Raw genomic sequence first — 26,558 nt, forward strand, 5'->3', positions numbered from 1 at the left:
TCCGAATGATCGTTCATGATTGTTTCAAGCACTGTAAGCTGGCATATTGGCAGTTGTCAATCCAACTACTGTATTTTAGTCTGTTGCCATTTTGTCAAATATGCAGGACTGATTTAAGTATGCATAAAAGTCTGAATGCCGCACATGCTCTGTACCCTTGTGGAATCGTAGGTATGTTGAAACATGTTGGCCGGAGCATGTCGTGGCTACCAGCAAGTCTTTTTGAGCACTGAACCTTGCAGAAGAGGAGAATGGATGCAGTTAAGACTCCATATCTAGGAGGTGCATGGGGGGTGGAGCCCGTTACAAAACTATGCGCAATAAGGTGATGATTGCGCAATAAGGTTACATGATAGTGCAATCTTTAAATACAATTTTAATATTTTTAACTATATTATGCTGTGAAGGTGTTTTTTTTTTACTTATGCGGTAACAAGCTGTCAGGATTCAGGACACTGAATAGTTTTGCCACAGGGTTGTGGGACGCCTGCTAGGATCCCAGAGGCTTGTGTATCTAACAGAGATCCTCGCGCAAAGGGTGAGTTTATGCCCAATCGGTTGTTGGATGGAGGTGCTCTTTGAGCCTGCTTTATAATATGCACTTGTATGGGCTTGTTTACACCAAGGGCGTTTTGCGTTTTCTATTGAGCGCCGGCAGTTACAAAAAACGGCCTAAAATCGCTAGTGCAATGAATCTTTAGGGAATAGTACATATCAGCGCTTTTCGTGTGCTTTCCGCTCAGCAAAGTGCTGCATGTACCATTTTTTGCTGCTATGGAAGGTATAAGAATAACGCAAAAGGCTCACAAAATCACTTTGTGCGGTGATTGCGCAGCGTTTGCGCTTTTAAGAATAAATACATTGTATTTACTCTTTTCCGGGTCAAAGAGTTCACTTCCTGTCTTGCACTACAAAGAACAGAGGTTCCCTCAAAAACTGCACCACTCCATTAATACATTTATAAATTGATCTTTATTCACACAATAAAAGGATAAAAACACTTAAAAACAATAGCAAGGAGGGCCATGTAAGGGAACTCTTACACCAATGAATATGAGTACAATAAATGTTAGCCAAATGGCTGAGTTCCCATATCACATACTCACAAATTGATCAAATAACGATTTATAAAAAACTGGACTGTTCAAAAACAATCCCATCAAAAAATGATAGCAATAACAGGGTCACACCAAAATCCTGTATATAAGGTGCATATCCGGTTCAGCCTCACAGCTATTTTCACCTTAAGGACTGAAGCAATTTTCCCCTGTCAGCGCTGCTCTCATTCATTCGCTAATAGCTTTATCACTACTCATCACACATAAATTATTTAGATCTTGTTTTTTTCACCACAAATTTGGCTTTTGGGGGGTGACATTTGTTTTTAGTAACTACTAAAATGTCTATGTATTTTAAAGAGAAAAACGAGGAAAAAAATGAAAAAATACACTATTTCTCCAATTCCAGCCTCTATAGTTTTAAAATGAACAATGCTACTGAACATTTTACCCACACATTTTATCTGCCTGTTTGTCGTGGTTATCACAAGATTTAAATTATGTCCCTAGTACATAGTATGGTGACAATATGTTATTTGGAAATAAAGGTGCATTTTTTCTATGTTGTGTTTTTTGTTTTCTCATTGCACACTACCAATGATTACAAGCCTTTATTTGAAAAAAAAAACAGTAATACATCCTCATGACATACATATTTAAAAAGCTGAGTCCCTAAGGTAACTATTTAAGTATTCACTTTTCAATTCTGTCACTTTTGGTGTTTTTTACAAGTGTATTAGTTTGGTGCAGAGTATATGAAAAAAACAATTGCATTGCTTTTCATTTCATTTGCTGCTAAAACAAAACCACATCACATATGCCTAATCTCTCAAAGACCCCAAATACTATTCTCTTGCTTGTCCCGGTAAAAATGATACCCTATACACATAATCAGATAGCTTCTTGGCCACGCAATACTCTGTTAACCATGAGCAGCACTAATGCATTTTTCAAGGCCATTTTTTGCAACAAAAGTAATACAGTCATTCTTTGTTCGCAAAGCCCCTGGAGTGTCAGAACATTTGAAACAGGTCACAAATGTCACCATTCTGAAAACTAGAGACCCAGGCCTACTGAGATATACATATTTTAAAACAATTGGACTTCTGCGGTTTTGCTAAAATTGAATCATAACTTGGAAAATGGTATTTTTTTACATCTTTTTTCACTTTGGCACAAAAAAAAAAAAACACTTGACATAGTTTTTGTCTCTCAAAGACCCCAAATACTATTCTCTTGCTTGTCCCGGTGAAAATGATACCCTATACACATAATCAGATAGCTTCTTGGCCACGCAATACTCTGTTAACCATGAGCAGCACTAATGCAATTTTCAAGGCCATTTTTTGCAACAAAAGTAATACAGTCATTCTTTGTTCGCAAAGCCCCTGGAGTGTCAGAACATTTGAAACAGGTCACAAATGTCACCATTCTGAAAACTAGAGACCCAGGCCTACTGAGATATACATATTTTAAAACAATTGGACTTCTGCGGTTTTGCTAAAATTGAATCATAACTTGGAAAATGGTATTTTTTACATCTTTTTTTCACTTTGGCACTATAAAAAAATCTGATGACTTAGGCCTCAGTCCTAAAACACACCAAAATGTATTCTACAGCTCATCACGGTTAAAATGATACAACATATGCCTTACTTAGTAACAAATGGTTGTGTGCAGCAATCAATTATACCCAATGTGCACTATTTTTTTTTGCACTAATTGTTGCAGAGCTATTGTTTGTTTGCATATTCCCAGGAGAGATTGGAATCAAACAAAGACCACACATGACACCATCATAGAAGGCTAACAACCAGGGCTATTCATCAGTAGGTATTTTGTGAGCTACCTTCTCAAAGGAACACTGCAAAAGGAATTTTCACATTGCCCTGGTTATAACAAATCCAAAATGTGGCTAATTTGAATATATCACTTCTCTTCACAGTGATAACAAATACATTGGAACTTACCATTGGATGTCTTGCAGAATTAGAGAAAAGCCAGAGGCCATAAGTCAGGGGTCAAGCAGATCCAAGAGTCAGAAGATGGGAGCAGCAGGGTCCAAAGTTCAATTTTGAACTTACTTTGTGTTTTCTTTTTCCTCAAAAAATTCAGTTTCCGCCAACACCCCAAAAACATAGGGGTATGCCAAATGTGAGCTCCTTTGAGGGTCTGTAAGTTACATGAATATATAGGAAGGGGGAAAATGCCAGTCAAATATGTCCAGGTAAAGAAAAAAAAACCCACAAAAAAAAGAGAGAAACAAAAACACAAAAAAAGGGAAAAAAGAAATTAGTAATCTGCAAGTGTGTGGTATGCCCTAAAGCACTTGATAACACACAGTGCTGGGGCTGAGGGGCAATCTGGGCAAAAATACCGTGACTCACACCGTCTCTTGTGTTTCACACACACTCTGCATCTTCTCAGGGGGGCTTTTTTCACTTCATTGGGGGGAATTAGTTCAGGGAAATGTCTCTCCCTCAGTCTAATTGAGTTCTCCAAATGGATAGGATCCTGTTGTGCAATTTGGCCAGGGGAATACATTAGGGACTTGTGGACTTCAATCTGGAACTCAAGAAAGGTCATCTGTTGGCTTGTTGGTGTTGTGGTGGTTTTTAGATAGACCACAAATGCATTGTGCATGGTCATCTGCAACAAGAAGAATGTTATTTTTTTTGTACCATGCTTTCCTTCTTCTTCTTAATAAATAAGGCGCCAAGACTTGGTCTGATAAGTCCACTGCTCCCATATTTTTATTGTAGGCGACTATGGCCTCTGGCTTTCTACGTTGTTCCGTTCTGGATGTGGCAAGAACTGTGGCCTCAGTATGGATGGTGGATAGCATCATCACCTCCCGCTTGTCGTGGAACTTTAATGCCAGGAGCTCTTCAGATCTGAGTGCGTAGGACTCTCCTCTGCATAGTTTTTTATTTACTACCTGTGGGGGGAGGCCTTTACGGTTTGCTCTCACCGTCCCACATGCGCCAGTCTGGACTGAGAAGAGGAACTTGAACAGTGGCACACTTGTATAAAAGTTGTCCAAGTAGACGTGGTAGCCTTGGTGGAGAAGTGGATTCAGTAGGTCCACCACTATTTTGCCACTGGTGCTAATATACTCAGGGCACCCAGCTGGCTGCAGAATGGAGTCTTTGCCTTCATAAATTTTAAAAGTGAAGGTATAGCCAGTGCCACTCTCGCATGCACTATACATTTTCACCCCACATCTTGCCCTCTTGCTTGGGATGTACTGTTTCATGGAAAGTCTCCCATGAAACGGTACCAGGGATTCGTCCACAGCTATTTCCTGGTGTGGGGTATATACATCCATGAACACTGCACTTAGGTGGGTCAACAGGGGTCTCAATTTAAACAGTCTGTCATGGTCAGGGTCGGTATGATTCACACTTTGCGTGTTGTCATTTAGGTGAAAAAACTTTGACAACAGCTCAAAACGCTGCCTGCGCATTATTGCTGGATAGAGGGGTGCATTATGATAAAGGTCCCTGGACCGGTACATTTTTATCTGGGGCTTTTGGGTGATGCTCATGCTGAGCGTGAGGCCTACATAAGCCTTCATTTCAGGCACGTTGGTGGGGTGCCATTTTCTGGTGATATAGTTGGTGGGGTGGTCAGCTAAAAATTGTAGCGCAAATAAATTAGTTTGCTCTACTAAATGCTCCCACATTGCCTCTGTCATGAAAAGCTGGAAAATGTCAATTGGTGCCTGATTGACAATGGGCACTGACACACCAGCGGTGGCTGTGAAGGGTGGGATGTTGGGCGCAGCATAATTAGGGGGTTCCCAGGTGCCATTTAACATATGAAGCGGTACCTCCTGCCTGCGAGGTACCTGTGGCTGCCTACCCTGTCTGCGCCTAGCTCCCCCTGGCGCACTGCTGCTAGCAGCAGCGGGGTTGCCCACAGAGCCCTCTGCTGGGTTGCCCACGGAGCCCTCTGCTGGGTTGCCCACGGAGCCCTCTGCTGGGTTGCCCACGGAGCCCGATGCTGGGTCGCCCATGGAGCCCGATGCTGGGTCGCCCACGGAGCCCGAAGCTGGGTCGCCCACGGAGCCCCCTGCTGTGGACAGTCCTGATGGTCCCTCATCAGCGGACTCAGGACTTGGGTCCCTCCTCAAGCGGCGTGATGGCGGCCCTTCGGACTCTGAAGATTCAGATCCTGAACCAGAGCCGGACAGAGGGAGCCAATCACTACCTGACTCATCCTCGCTGCTGCTCTGCTGGAGGATGGCGGCTGCCTCCACCACAGAATAGAGCGTCCTTGCCATTATTTAGAAAGGGATAGATACAGATGAAAAATATAAAGCGATAGAAAGATTTTTTTTTTAAAGTGACAGTTTTTTTTTTGGGGGGGGGGGGGGGGTGGAGGGGGGTGTAGAGGGGGGTTGTAGAGGGGGTAGAGAGGGGGGGGGGGGGACAGTAGAGTATAGATAGTAACAGATAGGAAGAAAAAGATCACAATAGATCAGTGATCAATAGATCTGTAGGGAATAAATGGCCGAGGAGAGGGAGAATCAGGGATTCTGGGCAGTTATGGGGTTAAAAATTCAGGGATGGGGGGCAAATTTTATTAAGAGAAAGTCCTACCAGTTTATCTGTCAGTCTGTCTCTCAGCTCCTGTCACCACAGAACAGTGATTGATCTGTGTGACAGGAGCTGAGAGACAGAGAGAGGGAAACGTTTTATTTACAAACATTATTAAGAATTCACATTGTTACTGGATGTAACTATGTGAATTCTTTACTTCCTTTGCTCTGATTGGCTCAGAGAAGCGCTGGCTCCTCTTCACCAAACAGCACGGCTTGTAAGCCGTCGGGGACGAGCACGCACCGCGCGCACCACGCGGCCATGCGCGCGCACACGCGGAAGTGCGCCTGGACGCGGACTCTCGTCCAGATAGGCTTCAGCTGCCGCTGCCTGGACGAGCTTGCTCGTCCATATAGGCTGAAGCGGATATACATGAATGAACTGTGCAAATCAAGCAATAAATACAAGTAATAATAAATAAATATACACATACAGAGTGATAAGGTCCCAAATAGGGAGAAACAAATGTGCAAAAGTGCATTAGAAGGTGCAGAGCGGTGCAAAAAGTGTATAAATAGGACAGGAAATAGGCACTTACCCACAAATATAAGTCATAGGGAGATGTGCAGCATGGCTACCATCCAAATACCGCCACGATTCGCCGCTAACTATGTGGCAGCTTCCTCTGGGTATTGCATCAGGAAGGGAAAAAATAGAATCGCTGTGCAAAAGCGCTTTGAAAACCGCTGTACAGAAAAATCATAGCGCGCAGGTAAGCCCCGGGAAGGGGGAAAAAAATCACTCACAAAATCACAAAACGCTGGCGTTTGGGATTTCCATTTTAGATGTGAACAAAGCCTAAGTGTTGGAGCGCAAAAGTGAAATTTTGAAAATTGTTCAAGCAAGCTGACAGAAGACTTCTAGGAGGCGGAGCATCGGTGAGGCAGGGCTCTACCACCAAGATGAGAAGAGGGGGCAGATCCAGATAAGATAAGGTCCAGGGGAAAAACCCAAAGACTGCAATTCATTTCCAGAAGAAATACAATATCACCACTTCTTTGTAATGCATTGTATACAAATCTATACCACTGGTAAATACTGTCGGTAAGCTGTGAGCTAGGAGAACGCTGTCCTTGCAACCTGGGATCAGAGTTCTTGGGCTTGATTCACTAACCAGTGCTAACTCAGTTAGCACGTGTTAAGGCTTTGCACGTGCAAACTAGGGTGCTAAGTAATTTGCACGGCAAAGCTGTTGCTGTTCACGTGCTATTTTAGCTACGCCATACGGTCTGTTCGCGTGCAAAATCATCCGCTTCGCGTGCAAAGTATGCTTATCATGCTACTTAGCACGCAAAGCGGCTGATTTTGCAAGCAAACTGCTGCGCACAAAACTTTACACGCGCAAACTCTTACGTGCATATTAGCGCGTGAAGAGGCAGTTTGCACATGCTAAGGGGCTTTTCACTGTCATGCTAACACTTAGCAGGCTTTTGTGAATCAAGCCCATATCTGAAAACTCTGTTAATTAGCAAATGAAGTATGGTCTGGTGTTAGTCGTGGAGAAAATATGAGGACACCAAATCAACAAACCTACGGTTTGCACGGTTCTGTAAGTACAGTTCTGATCCAGTTCTATATGATGCCTGAAGAAGAAACTTAAAGAGAAACTCCGACCAAGAATTGAACTTTATCCCAATCAGTAGCTGATACCCCTTTTACAAGAGAAATCTATTCCTTTTCACAAACAGACTATCAGGAAGCGCTGTATGGCTGATAATGTGGTGAAACTCCCCCCACAAGAAACAAGAAAAGTACGTACTCTTGGCAGTTTCCTGTCTGTGAACCCTGGTGCATTGTGGGAAATAGCTGTTTACAGCTGTTTCCAACTGCCAAAAAAGCATGCAGCTGCTACATCACCTGCCCACAGTAAAAATGTTACCATGTAATAAATGTCAGAATGTAAATCAGGGATTTAAAAGATTTTACAATGGGCAAACACTGACTAAATCAATTATACATAATTATTGTAAAAATGAAGCACTTTTTATTACATTATATTCACTGGAGTTCCTCTTTAAAGTTTCAAAAGCTTGCATTTAACTATGTACAGTTAGTCATACAAGGAATTACCTGAATCAATGTTTGATGTCCTCATATCTGTTATTTAGGTGATTGGTTCGCACCATAAGCCTTTGTCAGCCAGGTCAGGGAGTCTCTGAAGAACCCCTTTGCCCACTAGCAGTGGACCTTCTGCTTTTCCGCACAAGAGCTGGTAACTAGAGTTGATGGGGAACCAACACACTCACCTGGGCCAATTTGCAATTCACTTTTCCCCCTAAGTTTTCTCCTAAGAGATAATTTTTAATCTCCTGTTTCAAATAAGTTTCCATCATTCTGCAATTGAAAAAGAGCAATAGTAGGTGAAACAGTACTGGCATAATAATTCTGAGTATTGTCTTGCTTGCTGGTAGCTTGAAAGGCATTTTATTGATAAGGTGTGAAAATATTACCTGAAAGAAAACATAGGAGAAAAGGTGAATTGAACACAGGACCCAGGTCTTCATTAGCAGATTATATTGCTGGGGGTAGGGAGCTGGGATGGATTCAGCTAGGAACCCCCACGTTGCACTTATGTTTTTTCCTATCCTCTGAGCTGAACATGTTCATCACCTTGTAATGCTTCTGAAGATAAATCTCACATTGGCAATGATGAATCTGGTGTTGGGTGTGCTGCAGTTAAAGTGAACCTCCGGACTAAAAATCAACTCAGCAGCAACTGTTCTTTAACAGTTTCACAGCATCAGAACTTTGTTTCTCTTATACAAGCCCCATTTTTAGCTGCACAGAAGAAAACTGCCCGGGCTTTTCCCCCCTGATGCTGTGCAAAGCATGATGGGATTTCTGATTTTGCTGTTCTCGTTCTGCTGTTTTGGTGCAATTTTTTTTTTTTTTACATTTTGATTTCGACATTTGAAGCCTGGGGTGCACAGCTGGGAGGGGTTATCAGGACACAGGACAGTTGGAACTGTGTCTCATGCTCCCTGTCACCTCCTTTCAACCAAAAAGATGGCTGCCCCCATGACAAAGATGGCAGCCCCCATGAATCACAAACATTTGCCTGTTCTTTTAAAAAAGGGTGTGTAAGAGATTATTTTACCTATCTATTCTAATAAACATAACTAATGTAGCTTGATGACAGTATGTTTGTTTAGGCTGAAGTTCCCCTTTAACTAAAATAGATTATGAGCAGGTTCTTGAGCAGATAGTTTATCAGGCTCCATGCAGGGCCGGATTTGTACTTTTTACCGCCCAAGGCCAACTATACCATCTGCATGGTTGTTATCTCTGTGTGCCCCAATGAGAATTCTCCTTACGTTCCATCATTGCGGTCACAGACAATAGCTATTTTAGTAATATGCGTATAGATTATAAATTATGTTTTGAACTTTTATGTTATGTTTGCCATCTTGTTAATGATGGACTTATTGTGTCACCATGAGAGTTAGGCACTAGGCAGAGGTGAACCTGCAGGATAGAGCTTACAGGTCTTGCAGGGATGACACAAGTACAGGAAAGGGAGTTCAAAGGTTAAAGCTGTCCTTGTAGATAGGGATGGCTGCATAGAACAGCTTTACTGCCCCTCACTGAGCCGCCCCTAAATTTCTGGTGCCCTAGGCCATGGCCTATGTGGCCTTGCCAGAAATCCGGCCCTGGCTCCATGAGTCACACCACTCACTGAGGGCATCAGATAGTCACTGGGATGACTCAGATTGCCCTGGATGTCAGGACCCCTCAACGTGTTCCTAGCAGAGGAGAGGGAGTTGTGAATAAATACTATAGGAAATCTGTCCCGCTCTGCTCCCATTACGTGCTTCTGGCCATACAGGAGAAATTATTAAGCGTTATTTGATGGTGTCTTTCCCTGTATTGTGCTGCCAGTTCCTAGAATGCAAGGATGTTCCCTGCAGTGCTGATGTCTGCTCTTTCCTTCTATAGCTGTATGTCAGCTTCAAGGTCTGCTAATGTACAGCAAGCAGCAAGCTAAGGATCAGCAAGTGATAAATGAGGACACAATTATCCGCCATGTACACATCACACTGCTCTCTCTTGTGTGGGCAGATCAGGTTATTATTATTGTGTTTTATAACACTGATATCTTCTGCAGCACTTTGCATGGTATATAGTCATGTCACTGGCTGTGCTCAAAGGAGCTCACTATCTAATCCCTACCATAGTCATAGTGTAATGTCCTCCCATATTATTATTCTGTATTTTTATTATAGCATGGCTGAAATCTTCTGCAGCACTTTACAGACTATATGTCACTGACTGTCCTCAGAGGAGCTTACAATCGAATCCTACCATAGTCATGGTTTAATGTCCTACTATATTATTATTATTATGTATGTATATAACACTGACATCTTCTGCAGCACTTTACAGAGTACACAGTCATGTCACTGACTTTCCTCAGAGGAGCTTACAATCTAATCCTCTCATAGTCATATGCTAGGTACATACCATACAATTTTCTGTTAGATTTACCTGCCAGATAGATAATTTCCAACATGTTGGAAATGATCTATCTAACCATCTATCTGCCTAGCAATTAGACATTGTTCTACTCAGCAGGAGATAACCAGAAGACAGAATGCACCAGAGATAATGACCACGTTATCTTTTACCGCTCGATTATGCTGCCGGATCGATTCTCGCTCGTCCCCGCGGGCGATTCTCTTATCTTCTGCTCGTTTTCCCTATCTTTTTCCTTTGTCCTGCCTGCGGTATCGAGCACGGAATCGATCCGGCGGGTGATCGGACATGTCGGAAATTATCAATCGAGCCATCTAATGGCTCGATCGAGCGGTACAAGCGGTTTGTACTGTGTATTCCCAGCATAGTGCAGAAAATCTAACAGAAGAATCTAACAGAAAAATCTAACAGAAAATTGTATGGTGTGTACTAGGCAATAGACGCTTCAGCCTGTGATTTGTGGTTATAGTAATAAAAAAATAAATAAATCAGGATTTCATATAACCATTTCAGCCGGCGGGTATTTTTCACCTCCCATTCATTCGCTATTAACTTTATTAGGCTTTCTTTGGGTGGTAAATTTTGCTAAGAATTATTTTTTTCTAAATGCATTTTCACAGGAGTATTAAGAACAAAATGGGAAAAATTCATTATTTCTCATTTTTCGGCCATTATAGCTTTAAAACAATACATGCTACCATAATTAACACTTATGTATTTTATTTGCCCATTTGTCCCAGTTATTGCACCATTTAAATTATGTCCCTATCACAATGTATGGCACCAATATTTTATTTGGAAATAAAAGTGCATTTTTTTAGTTTTGCGTCCATCACTGTTTACAAGCTTATAATTTAAAACATTTTCGTAATATACCTTCTTCACATGCATATTAAAAAAGTCAGACCTTTAGGTAACTATTTATGTTTTTTTTTTTATTGTAATTTTTTTTTTCTTTCATCAAAATTTTTATTTGGCTAATATTTGGTGTGGGAGGTAAACAGTTTATTTTAAATGTAATAATTAAAAAATGTATGTAGATTTAATTTTACTATTTAGCCACAAAATGGCCACAGTCAGCATTTCTTTTTTCAGTCCTGGAAGCAAGAACTCTCGCTTCCAAGAAGCATAAGGAGGACGGGAAACGTTCATTTTTTTTTTTTTTCACAAATCAATTTTATTTTGAACAAGAAAAAAAGAGACATTACAGGAGAAGGCACAGTGCTCCCACAACAGGAGATATACAGGTAATGAAGTTAGGCGGCAAAGCAACAATACATAGCTTGAAGTATAGATTAACAGCAGAGTGATTGCCTTATTAAACCTTTAATGTAACGATTACGTTGTATCTGACCACTGCTTTCAGGAGTTCACAATAGCTGCACGCAGGTTCATTTGTGGATGGAGTACCGCGCCAAAAGAGCAGAGGAGATAGAGGGAGAAATAGGTAGAAGAGGGAAGGAGAGGTAGGGATAACGAACAGAGGGAAGGAGTAAGTAAGGAGAGAGGGAAGGGAAGGGAAGACCCCGGGCTCACCCCCATCACCACCCAGACCGCGCCAGCAACCAGTTAGTTATTGGCATTGGATACATGGAGATTAAAGTGTGAAGTTGGATCCAGCCGTCATAACGTTATTAAACCATGGTGCCCATATTTTATGGAACCGTTGTGGACAATTGCGATTCTTATATGTCATTTGGTATAGAGGAAGAGCGATATTGATTGTATGTTTCCAGTGATTAATAGATGGATTGTTATTACCTTTCCAGACTCTTAGAATTTCTTTCCTTCCATAGAAACATAATATGCGGATTAAAAATTGTACGTATTTACTACAGGTTTGTTCTTCAAATAGTCCCAGAAGGGCTAGTTTGGGTGTGCAGTCAAAGTGTGATTCCAAAATTTCATTTATAGTGTCAAAAATGGCTGTCCAAAAAGTCTGAATTCTAGCACAGCTCCAAAACATGTGTAAGAATGTACCATCTTCGGTTGCGCATTTTTGACATAACACACTGTTGGATATACATATATTATGCATTCGTACCGGAGTGAGATATGTTCTATGCAAAAATTTTACCTGGATCAGTCTATCCCTGGCTGAAATAGGAGTTCTAACGAAGTCTTCAAGTATATCTTCCCAGTCTGTGTCGTCTATGCCCTGAATATCTAGGTTCCACTTTTCTTGGGATCTAAGAAGTTTTTGGTTATTTTTTGCTAGTAAGACTGAATAAATAACTGAGAGGGGTTTATCTAATTGTTGTGTCAAAAGTGTGTTCTCTAGGATGTTCACTGTCAGTTCTGGTGCACCAGCAGGGAACTGCGCTGAGAAAGCGTGGCGGAGTTGTAGGTATCTAAAGAACATCCTGTTCGTGATGGAGGAGGTTTGTTTGAGTTCATTAAATGTTAACAGCGATCCATTGCGAACAATGTGTTGTAGGTTTTTAATACCTGCAGTAACCCACAGTCTAGGATCAGGGATCTGGGTGAAGTGAGATAGGTTAGGATTGTCCCATAAAGGGGTATATGGGGAAAGTATTTCATTTACTCCCAGAAATGTCATTGCCTCCACCCACACTTTACATACTGTATGCATCGGAGCAGTACATCGTTCATCGTTTGCCGTACCTCTGTATGGTAGTAATGTAAGCCTCTCATAGGATCCCAGACGGGCCGCCTCGGTTACAACTGCAGGGTTATATCTGTCTTGAGCGAACCACCATCTAGCAGTGACTAGGATTGCAGCATAGTAGTATAGTTGCATATTTGGAAGAGCCAGGCCACCTTGATCTATAGAGAGTTGTAGGGTACTCAGGGCTATTTTTGGAACCTGACCCGACCAGATAAATGTAGATATTAAGGAGTGGAGGTTTTTGAAGAATTTTTTTGGAATTACAATAGGAGAGTTGCGGAGTACATAGAGAAATTTAGGCCAAAAAATCATTTTAAAGATGTTGATTTTCCCTATAAGAGAAAGGGGGAGATGTTTCCACGTCTGGGACCTACTACGAAAGGCCTCCACCACCGGTTTAACATTCAGATCAGAGTAATCCTGCACACAGTTGGTAACTTGGATACCCAGGTACTTAAATTGAGATACCCACTGCAGCGAGTGGGAAGTTAGATTGGGTCTGGAATTATCCAGGGGCATGATGACAGACTTATCCCGATTGATTTTGAGCCCGGAAAATAAGCCGAATGTTGTAATAATGTCAAGAGCAGAACTTAGGGAGTCCTCTGAGTCATTTAAGTAGAGAAGTGTGTCGTCTGCATAAAGCGATATTCTCTCTTCAACACACCCCACCGGGATACCCTGAATTTGGGGGGAGTCACGTATTAGTATAGCCATGGGTTCAATTGCAAGGGCAAAAATATACGGAGAAAGTGGGCAGCCCTGCCGTGTTCCTCTATATAGCTGAAAGGGTTCTGAAATAGTATTGCCAGTGCGGATTCTTGCCTTAGGAGTTTTATACAGTGCTTGTATCCATTTTATAAATGCAGGGCCAAAGCCATATCGATTCAAGATCTCCCACAGATATGGCCACTCTATCGAATCAAATGCCTTCTCAGTGTCCAGCGAGGCAACCACCCTGCAGCTGGACACCGAGGAGGCCAGAGAAATGTTTGTAAATAGTCTGCGTAAATTAATGTCTGTCCCTTTGTTGGGCATGAAGCCTGACTGGTCCCCATGTATTAACTTAGTAATGATTGGCTTGATTCTATTCGCTAATATTTTGGCCAGGATTTTAGCATCTGTATTTAATAAGGAGATAGGTCTATATGACCCGCACAATGTTGGATCCTTCCCAGGTTTGAGGATAAGGATAATTATTGCTTCCGAAAATGATTCCGGTAAAGAATGACCTTCCAGTACTTCGTTAAATAATGAACATAATTTAGGTGCCAAAATATTAGAGTAACATTGGTAGAATTCAGAGGGGAGACCATCTGATCCTGGAGTTTTATTGGGTTTGAGGTCACCTATGGCGTCTTGAACCTCTTCGATAGATATTGGTTTGTCTAACTTGATTTTGTCTTGGTCAGAGAGGGTTGTCATGTCTATGTCTGCAAGATAATTATCAAGATCCTTAGGGGTATAACAAACCTTGGAGGAGTATAGAGATTTATAGAAGGCTCTAAAAGCAGCATTAATGTGTTCAGGATCAACCAGTGGGAGATTGCTACAATCTATAATGGTCGGGATGGCCATAGGAGTAGTGAAGTCTCTGGACAGCCAGGCTAGTAATTTACTGTTTTTATCACCAAATTCGAATATACGTTGTGTCTGGTGTAAAATCGCAGGAAACGTTCATTTTATCAGAAAGACGGCGGCTTCTGATAAGAAGCCGTCTGTCTTTCTACCGGGGACTTAGATCAATGAATGGGAACTATGCTCCTATTCATTGATCTCCGGGCTAATGGGTGGGCAACATGAGCAGTGCAACAGCAGCCGCCTGGACGTGACAATCACATCCAGGCGGCTTAAATGGTTAAAATGTTATGTTGACCATAGCTCCCAACTGTCCCTCTTTTGGAGGGACAGTCCCTCTATGGGAGCCCTGTCCCTCTTTCCTCCTCATTTGTCCCTCTTTCAGTAAATCAGTAAATCTTTCCCTCTTTTGTAAATATTTATATTTCTCTACTAAAAAATGTGTTTGACTGACTCCAAACTTTATTCCCATCCTTTAAATTGAAATATTACTAATTTTAAAATGTTATTATGAAGGAAAATGAACCAGGATAGAAAGGACCAGTGTGGTATGAATTATAAAACAACACATTTTTCTCATGAAATCTTTATGGTATGCGTGACTAGAGATGTGACGGGTGTGATCGGGGGTGTGGCAGGGGCATGGCTTAAATGTCCCTCTCTCATATCTCAAAAAGTTGGGAGGTATGTAACCATCATGCATGGCACAATTATTTTTTGATTTTAGCCGACTTTAAAGAGAACCCGAGGTGTGTTTAAAGAATGTTATCTGCATACAGAGGCTGGATCTGCCTATACAGCCCAGCCTCTGTTGCTATCCCAAACCCCACTAAGGTCCCCCTGCACTCTGCAATCCCTCATAAATCACAGCCGTGCTGTGAGGTGGTGTTTACATCTGTAGTGTCAGTCTCAGCTGCTCCCCCGCCTCCTGCATAGCTCCGGTCCCTGCCCCCGTCCCTTCCCTCCAATCAGCAGGGAGGGAAGGGATGCAGGCGGGGACTGGAGTTCTGCAGGAGGCGGGGAGAGCAGCAGACTGACACTATAGAGATAAACACAGCCAGCTCTGACAAACTGTTTGTCAGCAGCGTGGCTGTGATTTATGAGGGATTGCAGAGTGCAGGGGGACCTTAGGGGGGTTGGGCTGTATAGGCAGATCCAGCCTCTGTATGCAGATAATATTCTTCAAACCCACCTCGGGTTCTCTTTAAGTCCTCATGCTGTAATTGATATGGGTCGGAGGGGGGGGGGTCTTGGTAACTTGTTAGGCAGATCAGGCGGTTTTTAAAATAATCCTGGAGAAAAATATTAAAACCCACATTTTGGCACAGTTTTCATGCTATTTACAGAATATTTATTCTAATGTAACCTTACATCAACTATATAGAGGGAGAGTTGCAGTTTTTTTTCACAATAAATAGGAAAATATTTTCTGTACCATTTCTTAAATCGTCAGCTTTACTAACCAGGGCCGGTTTAAGCAGCCCCGGCGCCCTCGGGCAAATGTAAAGTGGACCTGAACTCTTGCACAGGACAAAAGGAAAACATAGAGGAATGCACCCTGTATGTATTAATAGAGATTAGCCTGTCTAATCCCCACCTCATCTATGACTAATCACAAGTTGTAATTTGATCTATCAGCTGTGTCAGCAGCTAATCGGTAAACACAGGATGTTAACAAAATGTCTGCTTCCATGAAAGCAGGAAGTGAACACACATGGATATACGCATTACCCTGTTTGCTATTGATGCCGGCGACGATCACACTAGAGGGACACATGCACCCTCTAGTGGTGTTTCATGTAGCTACCACTCTGGTAGCTTTACATTAAACAAAAAACATTTTTTTTTAAAATGGATTTCTGCCTGTTTGGCAGAAAAAAATGAACCACCAGGAGGATTAATTGGCCCAAAAACAAGCTTAATTCAGTTTGCCCATGCCTGTCCTAGATCATACATGTCAAACTCCGGCCTTCGGGCCAATTCTGGCCCTCAGAGCCATTACATTTGGCTCTCAGGTGGTTTCCCCGCTTTGCATTATGTTTGGCCCACTCTAGACCACCAGGGAAACTATATTGGAGGTGAAGCCCCTAGAATACCAGGGAAGCCATATGGGGGAGGTAGGGGGAAAGCACTAAACACCAGGGAACTGTGTAGGGGAGGGAGGGGGCCACCTGGGAACTGTATAAGGAAGGATGGTGCCCAGTAGACATCAAGATTGGCACTCGACTAGGTCACTGGTGTACAATTTCGGCCCACATTGTATTTGAGCTTGACACCCCTGCCCTAGATTAAGCTTCCTTTTGATTATCTTTTTAATTTAAAACAGGGTTTTGTTTTGTTTAACACATGATATCTTTTTGGCAGGAAGTTGGCTGCCATCCACCCATCTACATTATCAGAACAGATAAGAAGCTCGCCATTGGCCACGCCAGACATCATCCATCCTGTCAGCCGGCTGTCACAGGAAGTGACATCACAAAAGGTGCTGTAATCGCTATACAAATAGACACAGGTAAATTATTAAGTAACATGGTGCCGGTGATAATGATGGTGGTCTTAGCAACCGATTGAATTCAAAGATGCTGAAGTCTGATTGGTGGAAGAAAAATCACTCTGATTGGCAGTACAATAGCCATGTGGTTATTCAATAACTAAACATTGCTGCTATTGCTGTAACTGCATATATCTCTTATACTTAACCATCTAAGGGCAACGCTAATTAAATCTACGCCCTGTTTTGATGCTGATCTGGATGGCAGGGCGTAGATTTCAACTCACCGACGCAACGCGTTCTCGCTGCTCTCATTGTACCCGCTGATCTCACCGCTGTCTCCTCATCGCAGCTCACTCGCTCTGCCGTCTCTATGCCGACTGGCTCCTGACCAATGTGTATCAATGTAAGCAACTCCCACTGGCTTACATTGATGGACACGGTCAGGAACCAATAAAAAAGCGGCTCCTGACCGGCTCACATAGTCTAATGTCCTGCCATATTATTATTATGTATTCAGGGGCAAATCCAGGATTTTCAAGCGGGGGATTCCTGAAAGGTTTATCAAGACAACCCCCCCCTCCCCCCTCCCTCTCACATACGATTTTTCATGTGATCGATATGCGATCGCTGATCGAATCAATAAAATCTAACATGTTCGATCAGGGTTCGATTCGATATGCGTTCGTTATCAACGCAAATCGAATCGAATCCTGATCGGACATGTTGGATTTTATCAATTTGATCATCGATCGCATATCGATCGCATGACAAATCGTATGGTGTAGATGGGGCTTTACATTGCTGTGCTGTGGGCAACACAACCCCCCCTCTCTCCCTCTAACAAACGATTTATCATGCGATCGATATGCGATCGCTGAACGAATCAATAAAATCCAACATGTTCGATCAGGGTTCGATTCGATATGCGTTCGTTATAAACGCAAATCGAATCTAATCCTGAACGGATATGTTGGATTTTATCAATTTGATCAGCGATCGCATATCGATCGCATGACAAATCGTATGGTGTAGAAGATGGGGCTGGGCGACACAACCCCCCCTCTCTCCCTCTCACATATGGAACGGCTGGCTGGCTTCCAAACATCCCCCGCCCTGCTTCTGAGCCCTGGCTGCACTTGCCTTATCCAGTCAGACTCGAGAGAGCACCAGCAGCAGTACTCTCCTCTCTCCATGGACGCATACTCTGACGTCCAATAGCCTTCAGGGGAAGAGCACGGCCGCTGCGGCTGGATGGCGTCGTGAATACTCGGCAGCCCCACTTCCGGTCTTGGTGCGGGGGGGGGGGTGTTCCAGACACCAGGAACACCCCCTTCTGTGCGCCAGTGGTATTTATATAGCACTGACCTCTTCTTTAGCACTTTACAGAGTGCATAATCATGTCACTGACTGTCCTCAGAGGTGCCCACAATCTAATCCTACCATAGTCATAAGCTAAGCTCCTACCATATTATTATTACTAGTAAAAAGAGCCGCCCGTTAATAAACGGGCGCTAGGCCACGACTGCGATCCCCCATGCCCCCGGTACACATGCACAAACGCATCCCGGTCGCCCATCCTCCTCTGCTTTCCAAAGTATATGTACACAGGAAGATGTTGCTTGCTTGGCAGTTGGAAACAGCTGTTATTTCCCACAATGCAATGAGGTTCACAGACAGCAAACTGTCAAGTCTGAAAGCACTGACACAGGGACATGGGACGCAGAGACACTTGCAAATTATTTTATAGGATGTATTAATATAGCGCTTACATCTTATGCAGCACTTTACAGAGTACATAGTCATGTCACTGACTGTCCTCAGAGAAGCTCACAATCTAATCCTACCATAGTCATAGTCTAATGTCCTGCCATATTATTATTATTATGTATTTATATAGCACTGGCATCTTCTGCAGCACTTTACAGAGTATATAGTCAGGTCACTGACTGTCCTCAGAGGTACCCGCAATCTAATCCTACCATAGTCATAGTCTAATGTCCTACCATATTATTATTATGTATTTATATAGCACTGACATCTTCTGCAGCACTTTACAGAGTACATAGTCATGTCACTGCCTGTCCTCAGAGGAGCTCACAGTTTAATCCTACCATAGTCTAATGTCCAAACATATTATTATTATGTATTTATATAGCACTGACCTCTTCTCCTGCAGCACTTTACAGAGTATATAGTCATGTCACTGACTGTCCTCAGAGGAGCTCACAATCTAATCCCTGCCATAGTCATAGTCTAATGTCCTACCATATTATTATTATGTATTTACATAGCACTGACATCTTCTGCAGCACTTTACAGAGTACATAGTCATGTCACTGCCTGTCCTCAGAGGAGCTCACAGTCTAATCCTACCATAGTCTAATGTCCTACCATATTATTATTATGTATTTATATAGCACTGACCTCTTCTGCAGCACTTTACAGAGTACATAGTCATGTCACTGACTGTCCTCAGAGGAGCTCACAATCTAATCATAGTAAAATATCCCTTTTATAGTTTACTTATTAATATAGAAAATGAGCTGAGCTATGCATTTGGAGTCACATTTTGAGCAGATTTTAGTGTTGATGATTTGATCACTCGGTTTATGTTTCTGCTGCTGCTTTACAGCATGCAGTGAGACTTTGTGAATTGAGCCCTTGGTTCACATATTCTTAGAAAAATACATTTAGTAAAAATTATCATCTTTTCTAAAAGGTAGTGTTTTTTCACAAATACAGCTTAAATGACCACTCCAGAGAAAAAAGTAAGCAGTTAAAATCTGACAGAACTCACAGGTTTTGGACTAGTTCATCTCCTCATGGGGGATTCAGAGTTTTCTTTGTTTTCAAAAGTATTTCCTGAACAACAGTTGCTAAGGGCTCTTTCACACTAGTAGCTGATCCGTGCGTTTTGTCGGATCGCTCCCAGGCTGCGTTTAGAAAGGTAACATGAAAGTCTATTTGACTTTCATGTTAACTTTCCCATTAGACAAAATGTTCCAGAGCGTTACGTTGTAACGCATCGGGGAGCTTCGTAATATCCAGCCGGGGCGTTTTCCCATCTGGTGAATTAGAACTACCGCCGCTCATCAGCGTCGCATCACCACTTCCCGACGTGCAGATCGCAGGTCATAACACGTGCACAAAATCGATTCGTGGACGCTTTCTGTGATGTGAAAGAGCCTTAAAGAGGAACTGCCGCGAAAATCTTAACATTTAAAACGCATGCAAATAAGAAGTACATTTCTCCCAGAGTAAAATGAGCCATAAATTACTTTTCTCCTATGCTGCTGTCACTTACAGCAGCTAGTAGAAATCTTACATTACCGACAGGTTTTGGGCTAGTCCATCTCTCCATAGGGGATTCTCAGAACGGCCTTTATCCTTTATAAAGACATTCCTTGAAAATGATTAATATAAAGATGCTAGCCAGCCTCCCTGCTCGCTGCACACTATTTTGGCAGTTGGACGGAGCAACTGCCATTCACTAAGTGCTTTTAAAAGTAAAGAAAACCCTGAGAATTCCCCTCTGACAAGATGGGCTAGGCCAAAATCTGTTGGTAATGTCAGATTTCTACTACCTCCTGTAAGTGACAGCAACATAGGAGAAAAGTAATTTATGGCTCATTTTACTCTGGGAGAAATGTACTTCTTATTTGTATGTGTTTTACATTTTAAGGTTTTTGGGACAGTTCCTCTTTAAGTCGAACTGCCAAAACAGTGTGCAAGTGAGTAGGGAGGCTGGCTGGTATCTTACTAATTTTGGCAGTTAAACTGCCGTTCAGGAAATGCTAACTGCGCACTTTGTCTTGAATGACACACGGAACATACTATGTGCAGCCTACGGGGACGCTTGCTATTTGAGCTGTGAGATTTCTCTGTATGGTCTGATATAGTTACCAGCGCAACTCCATCATGGATTACAATAAGGAGAGAGATATGAGAACACTGAGATGAAATGGAACTGTCCGCCGGTGGGGAAACAATTCATTGGAAGACCTCTGAGGCGTTAGACCTAGTTGGGTGAGATCACTCCTTTATATGTATGAGTTGCAAGTTTGTTGGGTATAGACAGCATTCTGCACGTAGCGTTTACAACATGGTGCAAACTCAGCCTTTCTTGGATATGTATTTAAGCCTTGGAAACTTTACTATTATATGATGGCAGGGCTGGATTTACCAAAAGGCACTGTAGGCACGTGCCTACAGGCGCCTGATGATGGAAAGTCAGCTCACTCCCTATGCAAAGTCCTGAGGAGAGTGTAAATGAGAGGCTACTGCTTTTGGCATTCCACTGACGAGATCTCCCTTTAGTCAGGGGCATCTCTAGCTACTTAATACCGAAGTTCCTCTAGCTACCACTAGCTACTTAATATTGTAATATTGAGAGTACTTCTGGGTACCTAATACTAAGGGGCACTTGTAGCTACTTATGATGGGCAAGGGAAGTAAGGGAGAAGTAACAGCTGGGACAGCCAGCACACTTGCGGTGCAGTTTTGGGGTTTTGTAGGTTCATGGAGGGTGAAGTCTAGGGTGCCAGGACATCTGTGCCTATAGGCTCTTGTCATGTAAATCCGGGCCTGTATGATGGCTATGTGTTGAGTTAATACTCAGGATTGATTGAAAAATTGTGGAACACTTTAGAATATTTGGAATATGATGGATCTTTAAGAGACTGGGCCCTATTTTTGCCAATTTTTGAGTATACTCCTGCCATATACGCAATTGCATACATTTTTTTGGACTAGTTGTCTGTTAGCCTCAGACAGGGTTTGGTATATTATGATGTTAAATGCACATATCTATATCATAGTGTGCTGTTATGATACAGTTGCTCAGTTACCCTAATATAGGGATTTTAATGTGTCGGGTTTTTTTTTAGACATGATGAAATAAAAGTTACATTTTATATTGAAGCCATGTTCAGTGACACTTTTTGATATCATTTTGTATACTTGTTAGGAATCCCAGTAGTTTTTTTGTACTTATTACGGTAATGGGTGTAAAGGAAGGTTGGTGTGACCTTATCCTTCTTTTTAAAAAAACAAGAAAACCCTGAGAATCCCCTATGAGGAGATGGACTAGTCCAAAACCTGTAAGTTCTGTCAGATTTTAACTGCTTACTTTTTTGGCTGGAGTGGTCCGTTAAAGAGAAACAGTGACCAGGAATTGAACTTCATCCCAATCAGTAGCTGACACCCCCTTTCCCATGAGGAATCCTTACCTTTTCTCAAACGGATCATCAGTGGGGTCTGTATGGCTGATATTGTGGTGAAACCCCTCCCACAAGAAGCTCTGAGGACCATGGTCCTGGCAGTTTCCTGTCTGTGAACCTTGTTGCATTGTGGGAAATAGCTGTTTACAGCTGTTACCAACTGCCAAAACAGCAAGCAGCAGCTACATCACCTGCCAGCAGTAAAAATGTCACCATGTGATAAATGTCAGAATGTAAATCAGGGATTTAAAAGATTTTACAATGGGCAAACACTGACTAAATCATTTATACATCATTATTGTAAAAATGAAGCACTTTTTTTTTTACATTATTTTCACTGGAGTTCCTCTTTAGGTGCAAATGGTCAAATCTACACATGATTCATCCTGGCCTGTTAGTCGCAATCATGGTAACGACACTGCCTGGAAGAGGTGGGGGTGGGTGACTGCTCATCCTGAAGCACCGCAATCATAGATGAGGGTGATTGTACACTGCCACTTCCTCTTATCCATCCAGAAAATGTTATACGAGGCCTCTTGATCTGTGGTGAAATCTCTTAATGGAGAACGTGAGCGATGACAGAGAGGCATGCACATTAAATATTCCACTCCAATCGATGCTGGTGTGCTGCTCATCACTGAGAGCCTGGAGCACCTCAAGGGGTACTTCTGGTCCATTCAAGGGGGCACTCCTGCTCGCCTAATTAGATTAAATATTTTCCAAACTGAGTGGACTAATTAGGACTTTGGAGGAGTTTAGAGAACGAATATGAGACCTGGCCCTAAAATGAAATAAAAAAAATTCAATATGAAAGGTTTGCTTACATGAAATTTATGAAGTTAAACATATATGGCCTCAATTCACTAAGCTTTATCAAACACTTTATCGAATGTTTGATAATTTACCTCATGGGTAAAATCTAATTTTGAATTCACTAAGGTGTTATAGATTTATCGAATGTTTTATCGATAAAACGTTCAATAAATCTGTAACATCTCAGGGCGCGATTCCACTTGAGCGGCGCGCGTCTGCGAGACGCACGCTGGCTCTTCCAGGTCTGCGGGGAAAGCAGACGAATCCCATCAGCCGTGCCACGCACGGCTACAGGATCCGCAGCCTCCCTCGCCAATTCGGATGCAAAAGCCGGCCGAATCGCTAGCGATTCGGCCGGCGTTACCATTGCACCCTATGGCAGAGTTTCCCTGCACTATTCGCCTGCAAGGAAACTCTGCGGATTCGCGGCGGTTTCCGCTCAAGTGGAAATGCACCCTTAGTGAATTCAAATTTAGATTTTACTCATGAGGTAAATTATCAAATGTTCGATAAAGTGTTTGATAATAAAGCTTAGTGAATTGAGGCCATAGTGTTTGTTAAATGAAAGGAGTTTAAGCAAGCTGGAAAGTAACTAGGGTAATTTAGAAATAGTATCTATTATATACTGCTTATCATCAGACTTAGGCCTGGAACCCAATACAAAACTAGCGTTTTATATGAGCGTTTTGAAAGCGATTTCATGAGCGTTTTTGGTAACAATTTTAAAAAGTGTAAGGTTTTTGCCAGTAATTGTGTAGCGATTAGTGTTTTTAATTCTGAATAGTCTTTTCAATTAATATTAATTTGTTTACTGTGTGCAGTAACTTCAAAACACTAGCAGAATCGCTCTGTGCAGGTTTTGATGAGCGATTACGCCAGCGTTAATACACTTTACATTGCAGAAATGATAACCGCTAATGCTAAACGTGAAAAATGCTGCATGTGCTGCGTTTTGAGATTTGGTTATCGCAATCGCTCCAGTGGAATTTGGCCCATCCATGAACATTAGCTGGGCGTTTAGGGAAATCGCTAGCGGTTTGAAACGCTTCCTAAACGCTCAGAAAATCGCTCTAGTGGGTTCCAGCCCTTAAAGAGGAACTTGAGCGAAAAGGAGATAAAAATAAATCAATACATTGCAAATTAGTAATATCAATATTACTCAAAAAATCAATAGATTGCAAAAGTTAAAAAACAGAAGAGAGATCAATAAATGATTGATATTCGCCATGTAATGTGTTCATATTATTTGAGCCACAATGAGCCTGAAGATCATCATCTTTGCTACTGGCAGACAAGAAAAATACTAGACAGACCCAACTGCCATTATTTATAACCACACCCAGCAGGCTAATGCTTGCAAATGCTGCAATGCAGGTACTCTGCTGCTAGCTGCCTGTGCAGCAGCCGCCCTGCTCTCTGTGCACCTTTGCATTGTGTCCGGCGGCTATAGACTTGGGCAGCATTGGAGACGGATAGGAAGAGGAAGCTTCTGCACTGGAGACAAGCAGAGAAATGAGTGACACTGATGGCTGCAGCGATGTGAAGGTGAGCTGGCTACCTATACTGAAAGGTGGGGGGAGGGGGTAGAGGGATTAAGGGAGTCATTCATTTGGCTACCTATACTGGAGGGAAAGGGGGGGAAGGGAGTAGTCATCTAGCTACATATACTAGAGGGAAGGGGAGGGGTCATCTGGCTACTTATACTAGAGGGAAAGGGGAGGAGTCATCTGGCTACCTATACTGGGGGGGGGGGGGTCATAAGGCTACCTATACTAGAGGGAAGGGGGGAGGGGTCATCTATACTGAAGGGAGCAGCTGGTGACAGTGGCCTAGGGCAGTAAAGAGTACAAATCCAGCCCTGCTTGGTCTGTTGGAAGATAGTTGAGCGTGTGTACGGCTGGCAAACAACTAGATGACAAACTGATAACTGGTTGGTTGCCAGATCCAACCGGAGGATCAATCTGACCAACTATCATGCAGATTGGAATGTGTGTACAAGTCTTTTGTCTGAGCGTACAAAGACTACAATTGTGAGCCATCTGCAATGCAGCTATGTCAGTACTTGCACAGCGTGTGAACTGGCGCTGTGTAAATCAGCGGATCACTGTGTACTCTGGATGCAGACACAGTTCCATGACTGCAGCTGTAACATAACAGCACTACGCCACTGCGAGGGGAGGGGGAGGGAATTGTTAATGGGAGAATCCCGTTAGAATTGTTTGAGAGCAGCTGATGCTTGTTTTGAAACATACATTCCAGGGATGTTTACTTTTCTTCCACCGTCCAATAAAATATTTATAAATGGCTGCTTACGTGTGCGTTTGGCTGTTTCTTTCGTAGCTGCTTACTGCGTATTCTGAATAGAAATTAGGGGGTCCTGTGGTGACATTTTGCTGGAACCCCGGACTGTAAGCATCCTTTGGGAACAGCACACTATGGCTTCCATTCGAGTGGATACAGCCGTGTATAGTCAGAAACAACTTAAAGTTTATCAGAGGTGAATAAAAATAAAAGATAGATACTTATCGAAGAAGAGAAAAATCTCTGGATCCTGCAGAGGCTTCCTGCATCCTCCTGCCCCCCCCCCCCCCCCCACCCACACACACCCCCCCACACACACACACACACACACACACACACACACAGACACACAGACACACACACACAGACACACACAGACACACACACAGACACACACACACACACAGACACACACACACACACAGACACACACACAGACACACACACACACACACACACACACACAGACACACACACACACACACAGACACACACACACACACACACAGACACACACACACACACACACACACCCACACACACACACACACACACACACACACACAGACACACACACACACACACACACACACACAGACACACACACACACCCACACACACACACACACACACACACACAGACACACACACACACCCACACACACACACACACACACACACACACACAGACACAATTGCCGAGCATGGACCCCCAGAACATATGTGACCAGAGCTTGTTGCATTTGTTATTGTGGCCACGCTCCTTTTCAATCACGTCAGCGGCGATACTGCGCCTGCACAAGTGGCCATAGGGATGCTAATTCAGATTCTGCCGGAATTTAAATTTCTGCATTTCAAAACGGAATTCGGAGAAAGGAAATCGGAATTCGCCCGAAATACCGCATTACCACAACTCGGTAATTTTAGCCCAACCACAGACCTCATAAGATTTGGACCAATCCGAGAATGCTAAATTTCTCTGCACAAATCAGATCACCGTGGTCATTTTAGACCAATCACACAATTGATTTATCATTTTTCCAAATTCCACTTTTCCAATTTTTTTTTTTTTTGCATTCTCTGGTGCAAAAAAAAAAAAGACAAATAAAATACTCCTCGAAAATCAGAAAATGGAAATTGGCATTGGCGGAAATCAGAATTTCCATGGAATCGGAAATGGGCATTTCCGACCATCCGTACTCATGGAGATTGGAGATGGAGCAAGTACAGCCACACTCGTGCATGAAGAGGAGAGCGGTCACCAGGGCTGGATTTACCATAAGGCACTGTAGGCACGTGCCTACAGGCGCCTGATGATGGAAAGGCGGCTCACTCCCATCCCAGAGTGTCTCCATCCTTCCCTCTGCAGAGTCCTGATGAGACAGTAAA

At 42.8% G+C, this 26,558-nt stretch overlaps 1 protein-coding gene across 1 annotated transcript in view; it reads left to right on the plus strand.

Moving 5' to 3' along the window:
• The first annotated feature begins 16,757 nt into the window (after nucleotides 1-16,757).
• The window catches only part of LOC137522961 (free fatty acid receptor 2-like), a 112,973-nt gene continuing 103,172 nt past the window's right edge, over nucleotides 16,758-26,558 (plus strand). The window contains exon 1 of the mRNA XM_068243128.1: nucleotides 16,758-16,854. The gene's annotated coding sequence lies outside the window, so the exon portion shown is untranslated. The remainder of the gene's footprint in view (nucleotides 16,855-26,558) is intronic.

This window comes from Hyperolius riggenbachi, chromosome 6, assembly GCF_040937935.1.
Source record: "Hyperolius riggenbachi isolate aHypRig1 chromosome 6, aHypRig1.pri, whole genome shotgun sequence".
Classification (NCBI taxonomy): Eukaryota; Metazoa; Chordata; class Amphibia; order Anura; family Hyperoliidae; genus Hyperolius; species Hyperolius riggenbachi.